Source organism: Salmo salar, chromosome 09 (assembly GCF_965601325.2).
Source record: "Salmo salar chromosome 09, fSalSal1, whole genome shotgun sequence".
Classification (NCBI taxonomy): domain Eukaryota; kingdom Metazoa; phylum Chordata; class Actinopteri; order Salmoniformes; family Salmonidae; genus Salmo; species Salmo salar.
This window is the reverse complement of record NC_138299.1, coordinates 9,642,704-9,668,482: the sequence shown is the minus strand read 5'-3', so window position 1 is coordinate 9,668,482 and position 25,779 is coordinate 9,642,704. Positions and strand designations below refer to the sequence as shown.

The 25,779-nt window shown below is 42.4% G+C and overlaps 1 protein-coding gene across 1 annotated transcript in view; it reads right to left on the bottom strand.

Annotated features, from left to right (window-relative positions):
- Positions 1-11,799, bottom strand: part of LOC106610673 (leucine zipper protein 1) — a 98,750-nt gene extending 86,951 nt beyond the window's left edge. Inside the window, exon 1 of the mRNA XM_014210121.3 lies at positions 11,524-11,799. The gene's annotated coding sequence lies outside the window, so the exon portion shown is untranslated. The remainder of the gene's footprint in view (positions 1-11,523) is intronic.
- Positions 11,800-25,779: the final 13,980 nt, after the last annotated feature.

Genomic DNA, 25,779 nt, shown 5'->3' with positions numbered 1-25,779 from the left:
GAAAGCAAAACATTAGATTATGTCAGCAGAGTACCCAGCCAGAAATAATCAGACACCCATTTTTCAAGCTAGCATTTAATGTCACAAAAACCAAAACCACAGCTAAATGCAGCACTAACCTTTGATGATCTTCATCAGATGACACTCCTAGGACATTGTGTTATACAATACATGCATGTTTTGTTCAATCAAGTTCATATTTATATCAAAAACTAGCTTTTTACATTAGCATGTGACTAGCATTCCCACCGAACACTTCCGGTGAATTTACTAAATTACTCACGATAAACGTTCACAAAAAACATACATTATTTTAAGAATTATAGATACAGAACTCCTTTATGCAATCGCGGTGTCCGATTTTAATATAGCTTTTTGGTGAAAGCACATTTTGCAATATTCTGAGTAGATAGCCCGGCCATCACGGGCTAGCTATTTTGACACCCACCAAGTGTGGTACTCACCAAACTCAGATTTACTCTAAGAAAAATTGGATTACCTTTGCTGTTCTTCGTCAGAATGCACTCCCAGGACTTCTACTTCAATAACAAATGTTGGTTTGGTTCCAAATAATCCATAGTTATATCCAAATAGCGGCGTTTTGTTTGTGCGTTCAAGACACTATCCGAAGGGTAAAGAAGGGTGACGCGCCCGGCGCGTTTCGTGACAAAAAAATTCAAAATATTCCATTACCGTACTTCGAAGCATGTCAAACGCTGTTTAAAATCAATTTTTATGCGATTTTTCTCGTAAAAAAAGCGATAATATTCTGACCGGGAAACCCTGTTTTCGTTCAAAGACGAAAAAATAAAAACATGGTGTCGGCTCGTGCACGCGCCCCCAGTCTCATTGTTCTCAGATCGACCACTATCCAAATGCGCTACTGTTTTTCAGCCATGGCCTGCAAAGTCACCATTCAACGTTCTGGCGCCTTCTGAGAGCCTATGGGAGTGTTAGAAAATGTCACGTTATGCCAGAGATCCCCTGTTTTGGATAGAGATGATCAAGAAGGCCAAGAAATAGTCAGAGAGAGCGCTTCCTGTTTGGAATCTTCTCAGGTTTTGGCCTGCCAAATGAGTTCTGTTATACTCACAGACACCATTCAAACAGTTTTAGAAACTTTAGGGTGTTTTCTATCCAAATCAAACAATTATATGCATATTCTAGTTACTGGGCAGGAGTAGTAACCAGATTAAATCGGGTACGTTTTTTATCCGGCCGTGCAAATACTGCCCCCTATCCCCAACAGGTTAAAGGCACAGTCAACTCAGTGCATGTAAACTTCTGACCCACTGGATTTGTGATACAGTGAATTATAAGTGAAATAATCTGTCTGGAAACAATTGTTGGAAAAATTACTTGTGTCATGCACAAAGTTGATGTCCTAACTGACTTGCCAAAACTATAGTTTGTTAACAAGACATTTGTGGAGTGGTTGAAAAACGAGTTAATGACTCCAACCTAAGTGTATGTAAACGTCCGACTTCAACTGTATATACAAAAGTATGTGGACACCCCTTCAAATGAGTGGATTCAGTTATTTCAGCCACACCCGTTGCTGACAGGTGTATAAAATCTAGCACAGAGCCATGCAATCTCCAAAGAAAAACATTGTTATAATGGTTTTCATCAAACACCACAACATTTTCAGTCACATCCTTGTCTCAAGGACAAGTGGATTGACAGGTAAATGTCAAGCCCTGCATGTTTTTGTTCAAAAGTCTCAAAGAACGCTACCTGCCCCAATACATAGTGCCAACTGTAAAGTTTGGTGGAGGAGGAATTATGGTCTGGGGCCATTTTTCCTGGTTCGGGCTAAGCCCCTTAGTTTCAGTGAAGGGAAATCTTAAAGCTACATATGTGCTTCCAACTTTGTGGCAACAGTTTGGGGAAGGTCCTTTCCTGTTTCAGCATGACAATGCCCCGATGCACAAAGCGAGGCCTATACTGAAATGTTGAGATCATTGTGGAAGAACTCGACTGCCCTGCACAGAGCCCTGACCTCAACCCCATCGAACACCTTTGGGATGAATTGGAACGCTGACTGCGAGCAAGAACTAATCGCCCAACATCACTGCCCGACCTCACTAATGCTCTTGTGGCTGAATGGGAGCAAGTCCCCGCAGCAATGTTCCAACATCTAGTGGACACCCTTCACAGAAGAGCGGAGGCTTTTATAGCAGCAAAGGGGGAACCAACTCCATATTAATGCCCATGATTTTGGAATGAGATGATCGACGAGCAGGTGTCCACATACTTTTGGTCATGTATTGTATTTCTATGATTGAAATGACACCCACCCTGCATTCAAGTGTATGCTGTGTCTTAACCCATGGCGGGCACAAACAAACACCTCAGATCACGTAAAGTAGGGTCTAAACTACAATTTGTGAGAATTTGTGGTTGTTAAATCAAGAAATTCTCAAATAGTTTGACAACCCTGTTTGTAAGCTTTTAAATTATATCAAACTCAACCGTTTATATTTTCCACCGATTAAGACATGGATGTCTGATTGGGTGGGGTATGCAAAATGGACCAACTTTGAGCACCTCTATCCCCTAAATGTTTTTGCATTCAAGTCCAGAAAGTTAATTTTTGACCAATTCTACCATGGGCAAATATGTATGGTTAAGTTTTGTTGAAATCTAAAGGGGTTCGGTCCAAAAGTGATTGAAATCAAATGGAACAACCCTATTCTCAAATCACAATGAATAAATGGGTCTGGGTGGAAAGGAGATAAATACCTGATTAGTCTTTTGCATGACTCTATGGACACAGGCTTGGGTTTCAGTGCCCAGAGGCTAGTTCACTGTGTTGTAGTGGAAATGGAATGTAATATTAAAATAACATTATATCTGGTTTGTTTGGTAACAATGACGTATAATAACTAAAAAAACCTATTCTGAATAAGTCTCGCCAGTGCCAAAGTCACCCTGGCCTATACAGGAATATACTGTAGATCAGTACAGGGTAAATATAGCGTAGTTCTGCCCGGGCTGACATCTTTGGAGTGACAACGGATCTGCCCCAGTAGGTCAAAGGCCGTTCTTTAATGAGTGAGTGAACAGCGGTGTGAACTGGGAACGCTTTACTGACAATCTCAATCTCTAGGATCTGAAGGCCGATCAGAAGCACTGCAAGAAAGTACAGACAAGTGGTTTGAACTCCAGCTGAAATCACAGAGACAAGCCCTGTCACCCACCCGCCACTGATAAAAGCGCGGCTGGCAGGAAAAGGGTTAAGGGCCACTAACACTTCCCAGGGTCCTGAACATAGAGGCACCATTGGGAGAAAAACACCAATAAACAGACCCAAAAGGCAAAGCCCAACAGGCGAAGCCAGTGTTAGCAGACTCCATAGAGGCATTTATAACCCTCCTTAACACACACACACACACACACACACACACACACACACACACACACACACACACACACACACACACACACACACACACACACACACACACACACACACACACACACACCACACACACACACACACACACACACACACACACACACACACACACACACACACACGGAATGTCAAAAGCATAAATCCATTCCCCTTGCCGGCGCTAAGGCAGCAGTGTCCAGCTGGCCTGTGTAGCGTCAACACGAGCTCGTCCCGGATACTCAGGCCATTATTACATTATCACAATACATGTGGGCTGTGTGCTTCATTAAACTCAGTATGACTAATCTGTGCTATTTCAGGGAGAACCATAAAAAAAAAACATCCTCTGTCTCGTTGACTATGCCGTCCCAGGGAGGGGTAGCATTCTAGGAGTGAAAGCACTTCACTAAAATACAATTTTAGACTTATAAAATTAAGGGCTACACGCCATTACAGTTCAATAATACACCAACTCCAGAGCACTTTCTCCTTAATGTGCCAAGTGGTCTGAAAAGCCGAAAGGCAGAAAACCACCATTTTCAATTTAATCCCCACACTAGTCATTGAGCTACTCCGTAATCCTCAGGTCCGCCTAGTAAGTCTGATAATTACACTTATTGGACACCCATAATGATTAGCCTTTGGTTTCAGCCAAAGGCAGCAGATGCCATTTCATTGCATGCTTCCATCAAGTGGAAAACGAATCATGTGTAAGCCCAGCTCGTAAAGAGAGAGAAGGAGGGAAATTATTACTTTGCATGGGCGACACACTTGGCCACTGAACAAACTCTGCCCCGTCGCTTGCTTTCACTCTATAGCATAAAAAGTCAACTCTACAAACTGTAAGGATTCAAATTCTCAGCAGTAGTCTTTATACTACGTTATATACACTATGAAGAAATAAACTGAAAGAGTGACACAACGCCAAAAGGAAAAACACCAGAGACCTACCAAGTGACCAGTCAAAGGTGAAAGTAAAGTTTGCTACAGTAGACTGGCACAAAGAGTCCAAATGGAGGTGGAACAGGAGAGCACTAGTTATTGTACTCTACTTGGCCAACATGTTCACTTGGTCAATGTTCGTACAGGCAGGATATGAAGGGATTGCAATTCAAGTGTCAAGGTTGCTTTGTAACCTCTCAACAGTTTAGCATAAAAGACATGAAATGTCCTTTTCCTTGGCTGTAAGGTCTACCAGGTAGGAAGTGGTTTGTATCTACAACATTAACGCCTGTGTACTTCTGAATTCCTACTTACGCAGAAAGGGATAGGTCATTGCCCTGTATGCACATACAGTGACCCTCCAATGCATGCAGCTGTGCCTATCTTCCAGTCCAACTTGATTGTACTTGTGTTCCCACCATCAGAAGGAGTGGAAGCAGTAGCAGAGTTAGTAACTGGCTCTGGGACTTACTGGAAAGCGATCAGCAATTTGCCTTCATGTCTGAAACAGGTCAAGGCAGGTCCCCTCTATTTTTCTCCCTCGCTCTCTTTTCACAGACCCCACCTTCCAGATTACCATTCCACTGCTGCTACTTGTACTGCAGCTGGGGGAGCATTGCTGTTCAGACTCAGCGTTGCACCTCATTCCTTTGACACTCATTATATGTAGCCTACAGTGCATTTGGAAAGTATTCAGACCCCTTCCCTTTTCCCACATTTTGTAACATTGCAGCCCTATTCTAAAATGGATTAAATATTTATTGTTTTCCTCAATCTACACACTATGCCCCATTGTGACGAAACGAAAAACAGGTTGACATTTTCGCAAATGTATAAACAAATAAACAGAAATATCTTATTTACATAAGTATTCCTTTGCTATGAGACTAAAAATTGAGCTACGGTGCATCCTGTTTCCATTGATCATCCTTGAAATGTGTCTACAACCTTCATGGTAGAGCGGCCAGACGGAAGCCACACCTCTGTAAAAAGGCACAAGACAGCCCACTTGGAGTTTGCCAAAAGGCACCTAAAGACTCTTCGGACTGAATGCCAAGCGTCACATCTGGAGGAAACTTGGCACCATCCCTATGGTGAAGCATGGTGGCAGCATCATGCCGTGGGGATGTTTTCAGCAGCAGGGATTGGGAGACTAGTCAGGATCGAGGGAAAGATTAACGGAGCAAAGTACAGAGATCTTTGATAAAAACCTGCTCCAGAGCGCTCAGGACCTCAGACTGGGGAAAGGTTCACCTTCCAATAGGACAACGACCCTAAGCACACAGCCAAGACAACGCTGGAGTGGCTTCGGGACAAGTCTCTGAATGTCCTTGAGTGTCCCAGCCAGTGCCAGGACTTGAACCCGATCGAACACTCCCCATCCAACCTGACAGCGCTTGAGAGGATCTGCAGATAAGAATGGGAGAAACACCTCATATACAGGTGTGCCAAGCTTGTAGCGTCATACCCAAGAAGAGTCGAAGCTGTAATTCCTGCCAAAATGTGCTTCAAAGCACAAATATTTCAGTATTTCGTTTTTTTTTGTTAACATTTCTAAAAACCTGTTTTTGCTTTGTTATTATGGGGTATTGAGTGTAGACTGATGAGGGGAAATAACAATTTAATCAATTTTAGAATAAAAGACTAATAAATAAAAAGGGGTCTGAATACTTTTAACCATCTCTGCAGCTTGATTGGTGGAGTGCTGTAGAGATGGTTGTCCTTTTGGAATGCTCTCCCATCTCCACAGAGGAACTCTGGAGCTGATTCAGAGTGACCATTGGGTTCTTGGTTACCTCCCTGAACAATGCCCTTCTCCCCCGATTGCTTGGTTTGGCCAGGCGGCCAGCTCTTGGAAGAGTCTTGGTGGTTCCAAACTTCTTCCATTTAAGAATGATGGAGGCAACATCTAGGGAACCTTCAATGCTACAGATTTTTTTGGGTGGACTCCAATCCAGTTGTAGAAACATCAAGGATGATCAATGGAAACAGGATGCACCTGAGCTCAATTAGGAGTCTCATAGCAAAGGATCTGAACACTTACGAAAATAAGGCATTTCTGTTTAATACATTTGCAAGATTTTTTAAAATCTGTTTTTGCTTTGTCATTATGGGGTAGTGTGTGTAGATACATTTTTTACTCTATGTAAATGTATGTAATCAATTTTATAATAAAGCTGTGAAAAAAGTCAAGGGGTCTGAATACTTTCCAATTGCACTGTACATACAGTTGAAGTCAGAAGTTTACATACACCTTAGCCAAATACATTTAAACTCAGTTTTTCACAATTCCTGACATCACAGTAAAAATTCCCTGTCTTAGGTCAGTTAGGATCACCACTTTATTTTAAGAATGTGAAATGTCAGAATAATAGTAGAGAGAATAATTTATTTCAGATTTTATTTCTTTCATCACATTCCCAGTGGGTCAGAAGTTTACGTACACTCAATTCGTATTTGGTAGCATTGCCTTTAAATTGTTTAACTTGGGTCAAACGTGTCAGGTAGCCTTCCACAAGCTTCCCACAATAAGTTGGGTGAATTTTGGCCCATTCCTCCTGACAGAGCTGGTGTAACTGAGTCAGGTTTGCAGGCCTCCTTGTTCGCACACGCTTTTTCAGTTCAGCCCAAATATTTTCTATAGGATTGAGGTCAGGGCTTTGTGATGGCCACTCCCATATCTTGACTTTGTTGTCCTTAAGCCATTTTGCCACAACTTGGAAGTATGCTTGGGGTCGTTGTCTATTTGGAAGACCCATTTGCGACCAAGCTTTAACTTCCTGACTGATGTCTTGAAATGTTCCTTAAATATAGCCACAACTTTCCTGCCTCATGATGACACCTATTTTGTGAAGTGCACCAGTCCCTCCTGCAGCAAAGCACCCCCACAACATGATACTGCCACCCCGGTGCTTCACGGTTGGGATGGTGTTCTTCGGCTTGCAAGCGTCCCCCTTTTTCCTCCAAACATAACGATGGTAATTATGGCCAAACAGTTCTATTTTTGTTTCATCAGACCAGAGGACATTTCTCCAAAAAGTACAATCTTTGTCCCCATGCGCAGTTGCAAACCATAGTCTGGCTTTTTTATGGTGGTTTTGGAGCAGTGGCTTCTTCCCAGTGCGCATAATCAAAACAATCTTGAAGCATGGATTCCAAATTGGTCAGACCAGCGTTGCATAGACCTTAGCACATGTACTTCCTGTTTGAATTTCTGCCTATTGGAAGGGAGGAGCAAAATGGAGCCGTAATCTGATTTGCCGAAGGGCGGGTGGGGGAGGGCCTTGTAGGCATTTCGAATGGGGGAGTATCAGCGGTCTAGTATTTTACCAGCACGAGTACTACAGTCAATGTGTTGATAGAACTTCAGTAGCGTTTCACTCAAATTTGCTTTGCTTAAATCCTCAGTTACAATAAATGTGGTCTCAGGATATGTGGTTTCCAGTTTGCATAAAGTCCAGTGCAGTTCCTTGAGGGCCGTTGTGGTATCGGCTTGAGGGGGAATAGACACGACTGTGACTATAACCAAAGATAATTATCTTGGGAGGTAATATGGTCAGCATTTGATTGGGAGGTACTCTAAACTCAGCAAAAAAAAAGAAATGCCAATTTTTCAGGTCACTGTCTTTCAAAGATAATTCATAAAAATCCAAGTAACTTCCCAGATCTTCATTGTGAAGGGTTTAAAGACTGTTTCCCATGCTTGTTCAATGAACCATAAACAATTAATGAACATGCACCTGTGGAAAGGTCCTTAAGACACTAACAGCTTACAGACGGTAGGCAATTAAGGTCACAGCTATGAAAACTTAGGACACTAAAGAGGCCTTTCTACTGACTCTGAAAAACACCAAAAGAAAGATGCCCAGGGTCCCTGCTCATCTGTGTGAACGTGCCTTAGCCATGCTGAAAGGAGGCATGAGGACTGCAGATGTGGCCAGGGCAATAAATTGCAATGTCCGTACTGTGAGACGGCTAAGACAGCGCTACAGGGAGACAGGACGGACAGCTGATCGTCCTCGCAGTGGCAGACCATGTGTAAAAACACCTGCACAGGATCGGTACATCACACCTGTGGGACAGGTACAGGATGGCAACAACAACTGCCCGAGTTACACCAGGAACCCACAATCCCTCTATCAGTGCTCAGACTGTCCGCAATAGGCTGGACTGAGGGCTTGTAGGCCTGTTGTAAGGCAGGTCCTCACCAGACATCACCGGCAACAACGTTGCCTATGGGCACAAACCCACCGTCGCTGGACCAGACAGGACTGGCAAAAAGTGCTCTTCACTGACGAGTCGTGGTTTTGTCTCACCAGGTGTGATGGTTGGATTCGTGTTTATCGTCGAAGGAATGAGCGTTACACCAAGGCCTGTACTCTGGAGCGGGATCGATTTGGAGGTGGAGGGTCCGTCATGGTCTGGGGCGGTGTGTCACAGCATCATCGGACTGAGCTTGGTGTCATTGCATGCAATCTCAACGCTGTGCATTACATGTAAGACATCCTCCTCCCTCATGTGGTACCCTTCCTGCAGGCTCATCCTGGCATGACCCTCCAGCATGACAATGCCACCAGCCATACTGCTCGTTCTGTGCGTGATTCCTGCAAGACAGGAATGTCAGTGTTCTGCCATGGCCAGCGAAGAGCCCTGATCTCATTCCTATTGAGCACGTCTGGGACCTGTTTGATCGGAGGGTGAGGGCTAGGGCCATTCCCCCAAGAAATGTCCGTAAACTTACAGGTGCCTTGGTGGAAGAGTGGGGTAACATCTCACAGCAAGAACTGGCAAATCTGGTGCAGTCCATGAGGAGCAGATGCACTGCAGTACTTAATGCAGCTGGTGGCCACACCAGATACTGACTGTTACTTTTGATTTTGACCCCCCCTTTTTTCAGGGACAATTTTCCATTTCTGTTAGTCACACTTGTTCAGTTTATGTCTCTGTTGTCGAATCTTATGTTCATACAATATTTAAACATGTTAAGTTTGCTGAAAATAAACGCAGTTGACAGTGAAAGGACGTTTCTTTTTTTTGCCGAGTTTAGGTCGGGTGAACAAAAGGACTTGAGTTTCTGTATGTTATCACAATCACACCATGAGTTGTTAATCATGAAACATACACCACCACCCTTCTACTTCCCGGAGAGTTGTTTATTCCTGTCTGTGCGATGTATTGAGAACCTGTATGGACGGGGACAGTATATCCCGAGTGAGCCATGATTCCGTGAAACAGAGTATGTTACAGTTCCTGAAGTCTCTCTGAAAGGAGATCCTCGCCCTGAGCGTGTCTACTTTATTGTCTAGAGACTGAACATTAGTGAGTAATATACTCTGAAGTAGTGGATGGTGTGCATGCCTCCTGAGTCGGACTAGAAGTTCACTCCGAATACCTCTTCTCCGCCGGTGGCGTCTTGGAGCAGTCTCTGGGATAATTTCAATTGCCTTGGGGGTATGAACAAAGGATCCAATTCAGGAAACTCATAATCCTGATCATAATGCTGGCGAGTTACCACCGCTCTGATATCCAAAAGTTATTTCTGGCTATATGTAATAACACAAAAAACGTTCTGGGCTAATAATGTAAGAAATAACACACAAAAAAATACTGCAAAGTTGCTTACGAGCTAGAAGCAGAGCTGCTATGTCTGTCGGCGCCATCTTACTCTCTTAGTGCATCTTACTCTATCGGGGTAAAGTGAAATCGTAACTTTAGCCAGTTTGTGGAATCTTTGGAAAGCTCCCTTCCCATGTGAAGTAGATCTATGCAAATAATAATGGATGACGCCTGCCATCAATTAAGGCAATTTGAAGTTGTCTATCATGTATCAGGCTGATCATTCCCTGCTGTATTCACAATTTGAGCAATGACTTAAATACATTTGATGATTTATCCATAGAGGTCAAGTTTTGAAGATCATTCCAATTATGGCTGTCAACATAGTCTACTTAGGAACTAGCCCTTGATCATGACTCAGTTCCATTACATTACACATAAGTCATTGGACAAAGGCTCTTCTGTAGGTGGGTGACAAGACCCCACAAAAGTGTTGTCACTGAAAAATACTGTTGGCTGCTGTGTTAAAACAGTTTACAGTAAGTGTGTATTTTGCGTTTGTGAAATGTTGATGTGATATGAATGTAGAGGGATTTCTGTTCCTAGAACCATACCGCAATTGAGAATTGATTCACGTTTAGATGGGAGTATTTGGCTGTTATGGCTCCAGAGGCAATTCACCCCTTAAAACAGAACATGTAAGGTCCTTGGACTAAGGAGTAATGTTAAGCTCCTTTAGTCCAATACTGGGCTACTTGGGAACCAGCTAAAATATGATATGTCAAGTGTCAATATAGATAACGGGCTTTTACTGCCATCTTGTTTAGACCAGTTGACCTGTAATGTTTGTTTGTTTGTTTATATATATCTATATATATTTTTATTTTTTTTACTGTCTACTTTAGGCTATACTGGGAACTAAATCTTCAAAGTGACAGTGGACTGTAGCTGCCTTAAGTGGACAGTGGGATTTTTCGAATTGTGGAAAGGTGGCTGGCTACTAGTGTTGCAAATTAATTTAAAGAAATCGCCTGAGCCGGATGATACATCGTTCGAGGAAAATATTTATGTTCCTGTTCAGAAACCCCAACATTCCACCCAGAGACTGGCACATCCCCACTGAACATAAGTGTGCTAGCCACTCTTAATCATAATGATAAAGGCTACATTTAGTTACAGTGATCTACACACGCTTAAAACGAGGAGAACTTCAAACTCCTACACATTCTTAACCAGCTGGCTGCTCAGCAGGGCACAACGTTGTAGAAAGTTCAGATAGAAATATTGAAATACATGGATCTGTAAATATGTAGCACTGTACAAACATGTTCTCGGACTTGAATAATATGGAATCACATCACTTCTATTCGTGACATTTCATTCTGCAACATTCCACACGTTTGCCTACTGAACGTGGCCCAAGTTTTTAGCTGCAGTCCGGTGTTTCATGGAGGCTTCGTTTTAGCTGCGGCAGAAGAGCAGGGGGAGGAGGGGTAAAAACTTGCCGCAGTTCGGAGTGTGCCTGCCCGTGTCGAATTCGGGAAGTTACAGTACCATCGTTACATTAGTTCATTGATTTAGTAATACAAGTAGTTTTATATTCATCAAAACACTAGTTCACCTACCTTGCCATGAAAAGAAAATCTGCGATAGTCCCCAAATTGATTCGCTTTGTGTCGAAGAGTTCCGACAAGATGACTGTAGGTTTGAACCAAAGACTGAACACAAAGTTCTTTCACAGATTTTACTGGTACATCAGCGGGACAGGTTTTTTTTTCTCCTGAACTGCCTTCGTTGTTTCTTCCCTCCACTCCCTGCGCTGTAGGATCAAACCATCACATTCCACCGTGTCCCTAACAATGAAAAATGTGGGTTTTCCTTTGCGCCGGTGGACCCACCCCCCTGCATGACTAGTAGGGTCTGACAGTGACAAGAACGCCCTTCCCTGCTGTAGAGTCCTGCCTCTCCTCAAATCTAACTGAATAAAGAGCGAAACATGCCGAATTCAAAAGTGAAAAAGAACATGAGACTCTTTGAATATTAGAGCATAGGTTTCAACACATGGCGTTGCTTTCAAAATGATGACAGAGCAACAGACCTAAGTGGAATTAATGTAAGGAAGGCAGCAGTTTCAGATAACTTTGCAGAAGAAACGTGTGTATTAATTTGGTCTGTCAATGCACAATATGGGATATCATATCATTTACAAATGAATGAGTCTCTTTTCATAAAAGACTCATACATTTCAGGCCTTTGGGAATAGGAATAGGCTTTTTCCATAATTGGGTCACTCTGTAAAGTCTCCCGAGAATGGCATTTTGCCGTGGGTCGTGCAACTTTTTTTTGGCAACCACCTACCTGGTAATTTGGGGAAATCAAAATGCTGATACCTGGTTGCCCAGCTTGCCAACCACATTTCAAAATAATTGGCTGGCCCTGTATTGGTCCATATCTGGCCTGGCAATGGAAAAGCAGCAGTACAGTGCTAATCAATGTGGACCCAGAAAGAGGACTGTCTTCACCACAGACTTATATAATCAACTGTCATCACTAAGCAGAGAGGCCAAAGTGCATCTGTGTCTCACTGTATGCATGTGACAATAGGGGCCAATCAACACAATGCGCCTACACAGCAAGTGTTATTTGACTCCTCCCGCTGCCCATAGTCTTGGCTCAAACATGGCCCACACACATTTGATTGGCTATTTATTAACCAAAAGCTCCAGATGTTGGATGATTTATCCTACTGTCATAGGCTACACCTTCTCTTATTACGTTTCAGTTGCTGTGCCTGAAACTTAACCACGTAATAAAGTATTAGATAAAGTATTTTATCTGTGGAGTGTCTCGCCTCCCATCTACATTTAGTATCTACGTATTTAAGCAGTACATACTACTTTTTTAGCCAGCAGGAATTAACACTTTGATATGTAGACTAGACATGGTGTATAGAATTTGATTTGATTTGATTTTGATCATGTCTAGTCTAAAACTAGCCATGAGTTAGTTGGGTGATTCTCACAAAACTGGCACTTGGCAAAAAAGCCTTGAAAAATAAACACATTTCCACCATAATTCCTCTTGGATCAATATGATTAGGATCTGTAGTTAACTATTTTTGTATTTATTGGTATGTTTATTGATCAGATATTGTGCATTTTACCACAATTTCCACAACTACCAATGTAACAATTCTCATTACAGCAATAGTTTTCCAAAAAAGTCCCAAAAAGTAATAAACAAATACATTTGTAATATTTTTTTATATTCCTCACCTAATGAAAAACATAACACTGAAAACAAATATTTTTAAAATGTAAATATACAAATGTATTCTGAATGTTGTTTTTTTAATCATAATTACTTGTGTGTACATGTTATTTTTATGTACATATAATTGGATAAGGAACAAAAGGAACACTACCAGATTAAGCCAAAATTACTTGAGTGTACTTCTTATTTTTCGTAATATTTCCTAAATATTGGTGCATTACGCTAATGATAATCAGGTTTCGGATATCAAAATGCGTGTTTTGGTAATGAGTGTTTAATAGTTTGCCATATTTTATTTTTTTTTTTACTGAGCTCTATTAGAGATTCAGTAGCCCAATACATCATCAAACTCTGTAATTTCTTAATCTCAAATGACTTCCATAAAACTAAAATCACTGATCTTAATGTAATCGGCTAAAATACCCCATATTGTAGCATAAGTATAAGTACTCTAATTACGCGCATGTGTTTTCAAAAGTCAAAAGTAGATTTTGTCACTCCTGCTCCCCCTCTCTGGGGCTCGTTTTCGCCAGTTTATTCATTATTACACACACCTGCCACCATTGTTACGCACACCTGCGCCTCATGAGACTCACCTGGAGTCATCACCTTCCTGATTACCTCCCCTATATCTGTCACTCCCTTTGGTTCTTTCCCAAGGCATTATTGTTTCTGTTTATATGTTTCATGTCTGTACGCTACTCGTGTTTCTTGTTTTGTTCAATGTTTATTTATTAAATTCACTCCCTGTACTTGCTTCCCGATTATTAGCGTACACATTACAGATTTAAGCATAAAAAATAATTTTTTTTGAAAAAGTCATTTCTCCAAGGTCTTTAGAGGTAATATTGGTGCATTAGGACGTGGATATGTGTGGTTCTAATGTATTTCTAAATTTAACGACAACCTATGGGCAACTGGCATAACATGATATGCCTATAAAGTATCTAAATATGTGGGACATGGACGAAAAACTGTCTTGGGATATCAAACAACAGTATAGGTAAGTACTAAAACAGGTACACATGTCAAAATGGGGGATGTTCTCCTTTAGCCATTTTCTGCAGTCAAATGACCAATGCGCCCACTAGTGGCCTCATGGGTGGGATGTTATTAATATTCTTCATAATTTCATAATGAATAAATACATTTTTTTATGCTGAAAAGCCAATTTTTCTATGTCAAACCGTTTTTCTATATTTCAGTCTTTTGTAATGTACAGTGCATTTGGAAAGTATTCAGACCCCTTCACTTTTTGTTACGTTACAGCCTTATTCCTAAATGGATTACATATTTTTTTCCCCTCATCAGTCTACACACAATACCCCATAATGACAAAGCAAAAACAGTTTTTTAGAAATGTTTGCTAATTTATAAAATAAAAAAAACGAAATACCTTTTTTTCATAAGTATTCTGACCCTTTGCTATAAGATTTGTAATTGAGCCCAGGTGCATCCTGTTTCCATTGATCATCCTTGAGATGTTTCTACAACTTGAATGGAGTCCACCTGTGGTAAATTCAATTGATTGGACATGATTTGGAAAGACACACAAATGTCTATATAAGGTCCCACAGTTGACAGCACATGTCAAAGCAAAAACCAAGCCTTGAGGTCGAAGGAATTGTCCGTAGTGCTCCGAGACAGGATTGTGTCCAGGCACAGATCTGGGGAAGGGTACCAAAACCAATTCTGCAGCATTGAAGGTCCCCAACAACACAGTGGCCTCCATCATTCTTAAATGGAAGAAGTTTGGAACCACCAAGACTCTTCCTAGAGCTGCCACCCAGGTCAAACTGAGCAATCGGGGGAGAAGGGACTTCGTCAGGGAGGTGACCAAGAACCCGATGGTCACTCTGACAGAGCTCCAGAGTTCCTCTGTGGCGATGGGAGAACCTTCAAGAAGGAATACCATCTCTGCAGCACTCCACCAATCAGGCATTTATGGTAGCGGGGCCAGATGGAAGCCACATGACAGCCCACTTGGAGTTTGCCAAAAGGCACCTAAAGGACTCTCAGACCATGAGAAACAAGAGTTTCTTGCCAATTGTCACGTCTAGAGGAAACCTGGCACCATTCCTGCAGTGAAGCTTGGTGGTGGCAGCATCATACTGTAGGGATGTTTTTCAGCGGCAGGGACCGGGAGACTAGTCAGGATCGAGGGAAAGATTAACAGAGCAAAGTATAGAGAGATCCTTGATGAAAACCTGCTCCAGAGCACTTAGGACATCATATTGGTGTGAAGGTTTTCCTTCCAACAGGACAACGACCCTAAGCACACAGCCAAGACAACACCGGAGTGGCTTCGGGAAAGGTCTCTGAATGTCCTTGAGTGTCCCAGACAGAGCCCGGACTTGAACCCGATTGAACATCTCTGGAGAGACCTGATAATAGCTTTGCAGAGACGCTCTCCATCCAACCTGACAGAGCTCGAGAGGATCTGCAGAGAAGAAGGGGAGAAACTCCCCAAATACAAGTGTGCCAAGCTTGTAGCATCATACCCAATATGACTTGAGGCTGTAATCGCTGCCAAAGGTGTCGCTGCCAAAGAGTCAAGGTTCTGAATACTTGTGTAAATGTGGTCATTTTTTTTTTTAGAGTGTAGGTTGATGAGGGGAAAAAACAATTGAATACATTTTAGAATAAGGCTTTAACGTAACAAAATGTGAAAAAAGCCAAGGGGTCTGAATACTTAACGAATGCACCTTTATGGTAGAGTGGCCAGAGTGTAATATTGGGATGCAAACTCAAAATTGAACACATTTCATCTCTATATCTGACATGGTACAGGTGTCTTCTTTTTTAAGCCCATAACCATGTGTGAGAAGTATACATTTGTTTCAAAGTAGATTTGTTTAAGACTACCAAGAAACCCTCTGTGTAACCCTGATTTAGCTCACTGCAGTAAAAGGTGTGGGGGTTGCTCCATATTGTGGCTTTAAGTAAATTAAATGGGGTTTGTATATCCATATTTATTGACAACTCCTACTTAGTCAAATAACCAATGTTTTACAAAAAATCTGTACAATAGCTGTAAGCAGTGGTCCTAGTAAATAATAAAAGTTTCCAGCACAGCACACCCATTGACTAATATTGGTTGTACAGAATACATTCCTAATATTGAGTTTCACCCCCTTTTGCCCTCAGAACAGCCTCAATTTGTCGAGGCATGGACTCTACAAGGTGTCGATAGCGTTCCACAAGGATGCTGGCCCATGTTGACTCCAATGCTTCCCACAGTTGTCAAGTTGGCTGGATGTCCTTTGGGTGGTGGACAATTATTGATACAAATGGGAAACTGTTCAGTGTGAAAAACCCAGCAGTGTTGCAGTTCTTGACACAAACCGGTGTGCCTGGCACCTTCTGCCATACACCGCACATAAATATTGTGTCTTGCCCATTCACAATCCATGTCTTAATTGTCTCAAGGGTTAAAAATCCAGTCTTCTCCCCTTCATCTACACTGATTGAAGTGGACTTAACAAGTGACATCAATAAGGGATTTTAGCTTTCAACGTTTCAGTCTATGTCATGAAAAGAGCAGGTGTCCTTTTGTGTTTTATTCAAATAAGTTTGTTTTTTCTGAAGTAACATTTTATTAAATAACCCGAGAATTGAGTAGGGACGCATTTCAGTAATGAGAATTTGCAGTGCGAATGTGCAAAATTCAGGCAGAAGAAATGTTAAATGTATTTGTATTAACAATAGTCTTCAGAACAATAGTTGATTGTTGCAGATGCATTATAGTTTTCAAACTCAATTTGTCATTGCCAAAGTTAAAACTGGTTTCATGAGAGTCACCCAGCTAGCTTTTGTTTCTGGAGTCATTTTCATTTAAGGGCTTCTAAAATGGGTTTGTTTATGAGGTCAAAAGCAGAGGAGGAAGAGCACGGAAAACAGTTTTCCCTCTAATCGTTGCGCAACTGAACATGAAAAACGAAGTCCTTCATTGCTTAGTGTAATTAAAAATCTGTGGTTGAGCGTCATTATGATCGCTGAAACAGTAGGATGAACATATTTCATATCCAGAGTACCCACGTATCCGTGACCTTTTATGAGGCTGCAGTGACTAAACTGTTCTGTAATAAAAACACACCTTGATGGAATCTCACAGAGAATCCATTGTGTATCCCTCGTTAAAACAAGCTGCATTCAACCCCATTAAATATAATACTCTTGGCAGATTGTCTAAATTGCTGTGATCATATTGTTTTACACAAGGGGAGGTGAATGCAACATTCATACGGTAGCTGTCTGTCATTGCTGAAGACAGAAAATAGGTAAAAATAATCAAAGAAATGAAATCCCATCATAAGTCTTATTAGCTGTTGGATGTTCACATCCAGACACCAACAAAAAACGTGTCAGGAAAGTGAATGACAACCATCCTTGTAATTTGCGTGCGCGAGTGTGTGTGTGTGTGTACATGTATGGGATATGATTATGAGTCTGTGTGTACATATATGTGTGTTTACATGTATGTGCGTGTAAGAAAGAGAGGGTGCACTTAAAAAATCATCAGATTCTACAGGGACTGGTGTGCTCTGTAGTCAGAGAGGGCTATACATATCCTGGTATACCCTTGAAGGAGAGGCAAAAGGAAGGAGGACACCACTGGAAACGAGCCAAGAGACGGAGAGAAGGAAAAGCAGAAAACCAGTAATAGAGAGGAAGAGAATGATTGAGAGAAAAAGAGAAAGGGAGACAGAGGTTGAGAGAAAGTAAGACTGGGGAGAGGTAGAAGACACAAGAAAGATAATAAAGGTATTGGAAGAGTTGTGTAAATATCCTTCATCACCAACAGCCATTGGTAACAATACTTAACGTCTGCAGGTGTAAAGCTTTAGAACTTGGTAAAAGCATTTATAATGTCATATAATGTGTTACATCTTTATGCATCAAAATTGAAACGGATTGAAAATGACTGCATGGTAATAATACATGGGTCACATATGTTCAAGTCTTACCATGCGATATACTGTAACTGCATGATGATGCATGAATACTTCAGGCTAGGTTAAGTGCTATCTAAGCATCTAGACTCATCCATGTCATATAGACAAGAGTGTTGAAGTGATGCGTTGCATAAACCTAAGGCAGTTTGAAGGAGCATGCTTATAGTAACAATTCCCAGAAATGAATCAGTGCCTTCTCTCACAACCAGTTTCATAGGAAGAAAGAGAAGATGATTCTGTTACTCTGCTCTCCCTTACCTCACCTCGCTCATCAACTCATCCTTGACCGCTGGCTACGTCCCTTCCGTCTTCAAGAGAGCGAGAGTTGCACCCCTTCTGAAAAAACCTACACTCGATCCCTCCGAAGTCAACAACTACAGACCAGTATCCCTTCTTTCTTTTCTCTCCAAAACTCTTGAACGTGCCGTCCTTGGCCAGCTCTCCTGCTATCTCTCTCAGAATTACCTTCTTGATCCAAATCAGTCAGGTTTCAAGACTGGTCATTCAACTGAAACTGCTCTTCTCTGTGTCACGGAGGCTCTCCGCACTGCTAAAGCTAACTCTCTCTCTGCTCTCATCCTCCTAGACCTATCTGCTGCCTTTGATACGGTGAACCATCAGATCCTCCTCTCCACCCTCTCCGAGTTGGGCATCTCCGGCGCGGCCCACGCTTGGATTGCGTCCTACCAGGTGGCGTGGCGAGAATCTGTCTCCGCACCACGTGCTCTCACCACTGGTGTCCCCCAGGGCTCTGTTCTAGGCCCTCTCCTATTCTCGCTATACACCAAGTCACTTGGCTCTGTCATATCCTCACATGGTCTCTCCTATCATTGCTATGCAGACGACACACAATTAATCTTCTCCTTTCCCCCTTCTGATAACCAGGTGGCGAATCGTATCTCTGCATGTCTGGCAGACATATCAGTGTGGATGACGGATCACCACCTCAAGCTGAACCTCGGCAAGACGGAGCTGCTCTTCCTCCCGGGGAAGGACTGCCCGTTATGTGATCTCGCCATCACGGTTGACAACTCCATTGTGTCCTCCTCCCAGAGTGCTAAGAACCTTGGCGTGACCCTGGACAACACCCTGTCGTTCTCTACTAACATCAAGGCGGTGACCCGATCCTGTAGGTTCATGCTCTACAACATTCGCAGAGTACGACCCTGCCTCACACAGGAAGCGGCGCAGGTCCTAATCCAGGCACTTGTCATCTTCCGTCTGGATTACTGCAACTCGCTGTTGGCTGGGCTCCCTGCCTGTGCCATTAAACCCCTACAACTCATCCAGAACGCCGCAGCCCGTCTGGTGTTCAAACTTCCCAAGTTCTCTCACGTCACCCCGCTCCTCCGCTCTCTCCACTGGCTTCCTGTTGAAGCTCGCATCCGCTACAAGACCATGGTGCTTGCCTACGGAGCTGTGAGGGGAACGGCACCTCCGTACCTTCAGGCTCTGATCAGGCCCTACACCCAAACAAGGGCACTGCGTTCATCCACCTCTGGCCTGCTCGCCTCCCTACCTCTGAGGAAGCACAGTACGCGCTCAGCCCAGTCAAAACTGTTCGCTGCTCTGGCACCCCAATGGTTGAACAAGCTCCCTCACGACGCCAGGACAGCGGAGTCAATCACCACCTTCCGGAGACACCTGAAACCCCACCTCTTTAAGGAATACCTAGGATAGGATAAAGTAATCCTTCTAACCCCCCCCCCCCCCCCCTTAAAAGATTTAGATGCACTATTGTAAAGTGGCTGTTCCACTGGATATCATAAGGTGAATCCACCAATTTGTAAGTCGCTCTGGATAAGAGCGTCTGCTAAATGACTTAAATGTAATGTAAATGTAATGAAAATGTACTTTGCAATCAAACCCAGTTTAATATTCAGGATTTAAATATTCTCCTGTATTTAGAATAAATATGTCAAAACATGCATTTGTGTTATGAATACAGCAGTGGGAGTCAAATCACATCCGTGCTTCAAAGCTTTGACCATTCCACATAGTCTATTAGTCTATGAATTGAAGGCAGGTTGATTTATCATATTTATTTGAATTAAAGACAGGTGGAATTCTGCTCTGTTACACAAATTCTCTACAAAATGTCAGCATGTAGCCTCACTACTCCAGAGGTACAGTATGTACAGTAAACCTCAGTGCCAGCTCCTATCTGGAGGTGAACACAGATCAGTCTTTAACAGTTCACCCTTGCATGCCCAACCACTGTAGGAGCACATTCCATTGCGGTAAATCTGTCTCGGCAACTACAGTATATAGCCTGCCAAAAACGTTTCATCCCAGCCCAGCAGCCCTACCGCAAGGCAAAGCCCTACCCATTTATCTTTTCTTTCCTGCTTCGTCTTAAGTGGGCCTGTGCTTACGGCGAGGCCCGTGGAGATAAAATATCCTTCCAACACTTTCATGTCTGCCAGAAAGGAGAGGCTGGGGATGAAACGGGAGCGACCGTGAAAGGTGTTCACCAGGAGGCGTTCCAGCAGCCTCTCTCTGGAATGCAACCCCAAGCGTCTCCCGACCGTCTCCACGCTATCCCATAAAACCTCTGGGCTCCTGCCAACATTTTCCTGGTGCTATGCACACCTGGACCCAGTCAGGGAGTCCTCGACTCATCCAAAGGGTTTGGGAAGTTGGGAGATGGTGAATTCCATAGGTTGACCTATGCAACAACACATATCATCATCAGACAAAGCTGGCCTCCATGCATCAGTGTTGATAGATATGAAAGGCAGTGTAGAGATGGAGAATATAGTAAGTGATGGTTGGTGGAGGCTAAAATGTGTACACTTCTATGCTTTTTTGTCTACCATAGCCAATCACGTAGTACATCTCCCTTCTTAAAAGCCTGCTGTCCTGATGATTTTTCGTTCTTGACTATAAACTAAGAGACTGGCAGACAACCTGGCAAGGCAGGTATGTACACTCTCCAACCAACCAGTGTTAATTGATCAATTAAGTGCCAGGGAGAAAAGAAAACCAGCAGGACTGCAGAACTCGAAGGCCTGAGCTGTACCTCTGCTGTATTATCCTAACTTACACACACACACACACACACACACACACACACACACACACACACACACACACACACACACACACACACACACACACACACACACACACACACACACACACACCACACACACACACCCCCCTATATGGTTAATAGTATCAACTGCTGTACTCCTCCTGTTTGTATGACACTGTAAAGTCTCTTTCAGATGTGTGTCTTTAATCCAATAAGGTCTTGCCATAACAGCTGTAAGAAACACTACCCTTGGGTGTGACAGTCTACACTACATTTAATGTACTGAGACTACAGAACCCACTATTCTACCACAGCCTAGACCAGGAGTTCCCAAACTGGAGGTGAACAATGCCCCAAGGGGTGCACATTTTGGTTTTTGCCCTAACACTACACAACTGATTCAAATAATCAACTTATCATCAAGTTTATCTCCCAAAGAAAATGTTGCTCCACACCCAATGTTCACTCTCAAGGCGTAGTAAAAACGGCAATTTTATACCCTCTAGTGGCTGAGTATGTCGGTCTTGATAACCATAAAGTCTCTATATTGTGTTCTCTGCCAACCTTAATAACAGCAATATGGTTAGAGCTTATGCTTAACCTTAAACCAGGAATTACACTGGTGGCAGTGGCACCAAGATGGTTGGTGCATTGGTATATATGGGCATGTGCCTGTATGGACCCATGTATTTAAGCATAGGGGAAAGTAGTGCAAGGAGAATGTCATTAACCACTGAGAGAAATCCAGAAGAAGGCTGCAAAGCCGAAACGTCTGTGTACGCTATCCCTGATGCAGTGAAAATAATAAAAACAAAGAAAAATTAAGGAAGCTTTATGCAACATCTTTTTGAGTACAGACCCCACACCGTTTATTTGTTCAATTTCTGCTGCTATTCACAGGTTTCACGCACCAGCCAAGCTTCTGTGAGAGCATGATGGTTCCCTTTTGATTAGTTTTCAGGGTCATAAAATAGGACTTCACACAGTGGGACACAGCATGCTATCATGTCTGTTGTGACTCGGCACTATACATTGAGGGAAGCAGCAGGCACCAGTGCAGGCAATAAACCTACATTCTTACCACTCAGTCTTAGAGTATCTGGTCTGCTTTTATTGTGATCTGGATAGGGAAACAATAACCCCAGTCATAAGCCTGATTCACACTATCGTGCTGAACCGAGCCAATCCAAGCCAAGCTGTACTGGGCTGGCATGGCATCCGCCATAGTTGCTGGAACTGTACTAAAAAGGACAATGTGAAAAGAAAATATCTGAGCCAGCATAGTATGGTTCCCATCGACCTTATAGTGTGAATCAGGCAATAGTGTAGCAGCAGAAAGTGAGAGCTGTAACAGGGACTCAAACCGTAGCCCCTAATGTACTATACCAAAAAAGGCCAAGCCTTTGGTAGAGACAGTACAACGCTCATGTACACTGGTTACAAGTGTACTCACACATTCACACTCTACCATACACTCAAAAACGTGAGGTTGGAATAATACTGTGAAATTGTGAAAATTATGATAATGTGCTTTTAGTGTAATAGCTGTTTGAAAAGACTGCCTGAAATATCAGCCAATTTTGGTGGGATGAAGTTTTGGCCTGCCTGGTGAGATCACCAGGTGGTAAATGAGTTTATAGACCAATAATAAAGAAACGTAGCAGGCGTAGAAAGCTGCCTTAGCAGAGTTTTTCAGGGGAAAAGGAAGTTAGATTGAAAATACTGTATCCCTGAAAACACATTTTTCAGTCCTAGCAACATTTTTGCTTGAGAAATTGCTCTTTGCTAAGAAGCTCTTTCTGACGATTTTAATTGAAATCAATCACAGTAAAGTACTTAATTGTTATCCAGAATGATTTGGTATCCCATAGGGCGACGCACAATAGGGCCAGCGTCGTCCGGGTTCGGCCGGAGTAGGCCGCAATTGTAAATAAGAATTTGTTCTTAACTGACTTGCCTAGTTACATTTTTTTTTATTAAATTCAGAGGAAAACTGCTGCATTGGACCTTCAACAATATCACCCAGTTGAGGAGAGAGTGACAAAAAGACCAAAGCACAGAGTATGTTTCAGTCTCTTGCGCCACCCTGTGGTTATAATGTGGGATGGCAATAGTTCCCGTAAAGGACTAATTCATTATAATGTGGTCCAGACAAAGGCAGCTGCAAAGTGCATCTGTAGAGCCCTGAGGGAGTCTTCGAATGCTAGTAATATTACTAAGGTTGTAAAATAAATATTAAAGGGGCAATCTGGGATAAAAAAAAACAACAACGCATTTAACCAACCTCTTTTTGGTAAACTGCTGAGGGATGGGGCTAGAGAAATGTAACCACTCTCAAATGCCTAGACGGAAAAATAGATACACAGACTGACCATCCATGAGATCAAAATGATAGTTTAGACCATGTTTGAAGCTATACAATGTTTGTTTACAAACAGAGTAATACAAACTTATTTTTTTGGGTTCTGATGGGCTAAGACGGTTGAACTAAGCTCATGAGGCATTTCTAAGTTATATTCTGCAAGAGTCAAGGGCTATCTATCATTCATTTAAAAAGTTAAAAAATGGATGTACCAATCTTGGATTGCCCCTTTAATGGAACTGAAAGTGGCACTGAGACATTTTTCTCGGGTCTCTTGCTGGATTTTTTCCATCGCCATTATTGTAAATGCAATTAAATAATCAGAGATATCCATACATGGCCTGGGCCCGGGTTCCCAAAAGCCTCTTAAGGCTTATTAGAGCATTCATAGGAGCAGAATTAAATAGTTTCCGAGCTGTTTCCCAAAACCATCGCCATTAACGTTACAGTTGAAAACGCTCTCTCAGACCACTCGTTGAACAGCTAAGTGCGTCATTATATGTTTTTTTTGGCCCACTAAACATAGAACCACATGGTTTATCCGTCTCTCTGTGACCGGAGATATCTTCAGACAACAAACTCAAAGTTTCCAATGTCTCTGCAATTTATACAAACAAGCAACGTAAATGTTCATGTTCTAAGTGGTTGAGTATAGAAGCCTCGTCCCTACTATAATATATGGTCTGTTGTAACCAACTATCACTGTCATCATACCATGCATACAATGAACAAACGCAGAGAGTTCATTGTTGCCTAAAGCACAAACAGACTTGGTAAAGGGTACACTGCTAGGCCCAGTTCAAACGCAGCCTAGAGATTGCATATTCTACAGTCATCCACAGTTGCAGGTCACAAAATATGACACAACTATTGTACCCCATCAGAACCCAAAATACAAGCTTGTTTTGAGGATGTCATGGACTTTCAGTCCTTGTATCTAGAGCTCTGTATATGAATTTGAGAGGAGTTACTTTTACCTAGCCCCATTTCTCCTCAGCTGTTTACCAAAATAAGTGGCAAATTGCATACTTTAACTTTAAGCCAATGATATTGGATTTGAGGTTTTTGAAGCAGATGGCCTGAGGGGGAGAAGAATAACAGCCGTTAATGACTAATAGTACAAGATAGCTATTAGCAATGTTGTCTTAGGGATAACATTACACCACAGTCGGTGTGAGAGAAAGCTGCGGTCCTGGTATGTCCTGATTAGACTAAGTAAGAACATCACTCCTTAAAGCTACAGTCTGCGATTAAAAAACAACAACAAAGTGGACGGCACCACTTATTTTGGTATGCAGCTAAAGGCTATGGAAAAGTAACCCCACTTAAATCTATAGATAGTGCTCCAAGACTGGATGTACCAATCTCAGACTGTAGCTTTTATCAAGAAAGTCTAACAATAAGTGTAAGAGTTTTGCTTTATGCAAATAGTCTGGGTAGCCATTTTATTAGCTGTTCAGGAGTCTTATGGCTTGGGCGTAGAAGCTGTTTAGATGCCTCTTGGACCTAGACTTGGAGCTCCGGTACCGCTTGCCGTGCGGTAGCAGAGAGAAGAGTCTATGACTAGGGTGGCTGAAGTCTTTGACAATTTTTAGGGGCTTCTTCTGACACCGCCTGGTATAGAGGTCCTGGATAGCTTCACTATCTTGCGTGCGGACTAGCCTATAGCCTATGTTCTGTTCAGCTTGAGAAGGAGAGCACGAATATCCACACTATGAGGAGATTTCATTTAAAGTCCCTCTTTTTAACACACCTGCACATTAATTTGTTTCTCCTTTTCCATACAATCCATTACATACAATTGCACTAAATATGATTTGAATAATGCAAGATATTAAATCCCAGCAGTCTTTAAAATGACATTCAGGAGAAAAAGATTTTCAATAGTTGTTCTTAATTCGTGTTACGTTCTGTCACGTCCTGACCATAGTAAGTTGTTATTTTCTTTGGTAGAGTGGTCAGGGCGTGACAGGGGGTGTTTGTCCGTTTTGTATTTCTATGTTTAGTTTCTTGTTTTGTATTTCTAGGTTAGTTTTTGTTTGGCATGACCTCCAATTAGAGGCAGCCGGTTGACATTGTCTCTAATTGGAGGCCATATTTAAGTTGATGTTTGTCCCACTGGTGTTTTGGTGGGTGAGTAAGTTTATGGTTTATTGCATTAGTTTCATGACTGAATAAAAGATGTAGAACTACGATCACGCTGTGTATTGGTCCGATCCTTCCGAAAGCCCTGACACGTTCGTCTGAAGGATGA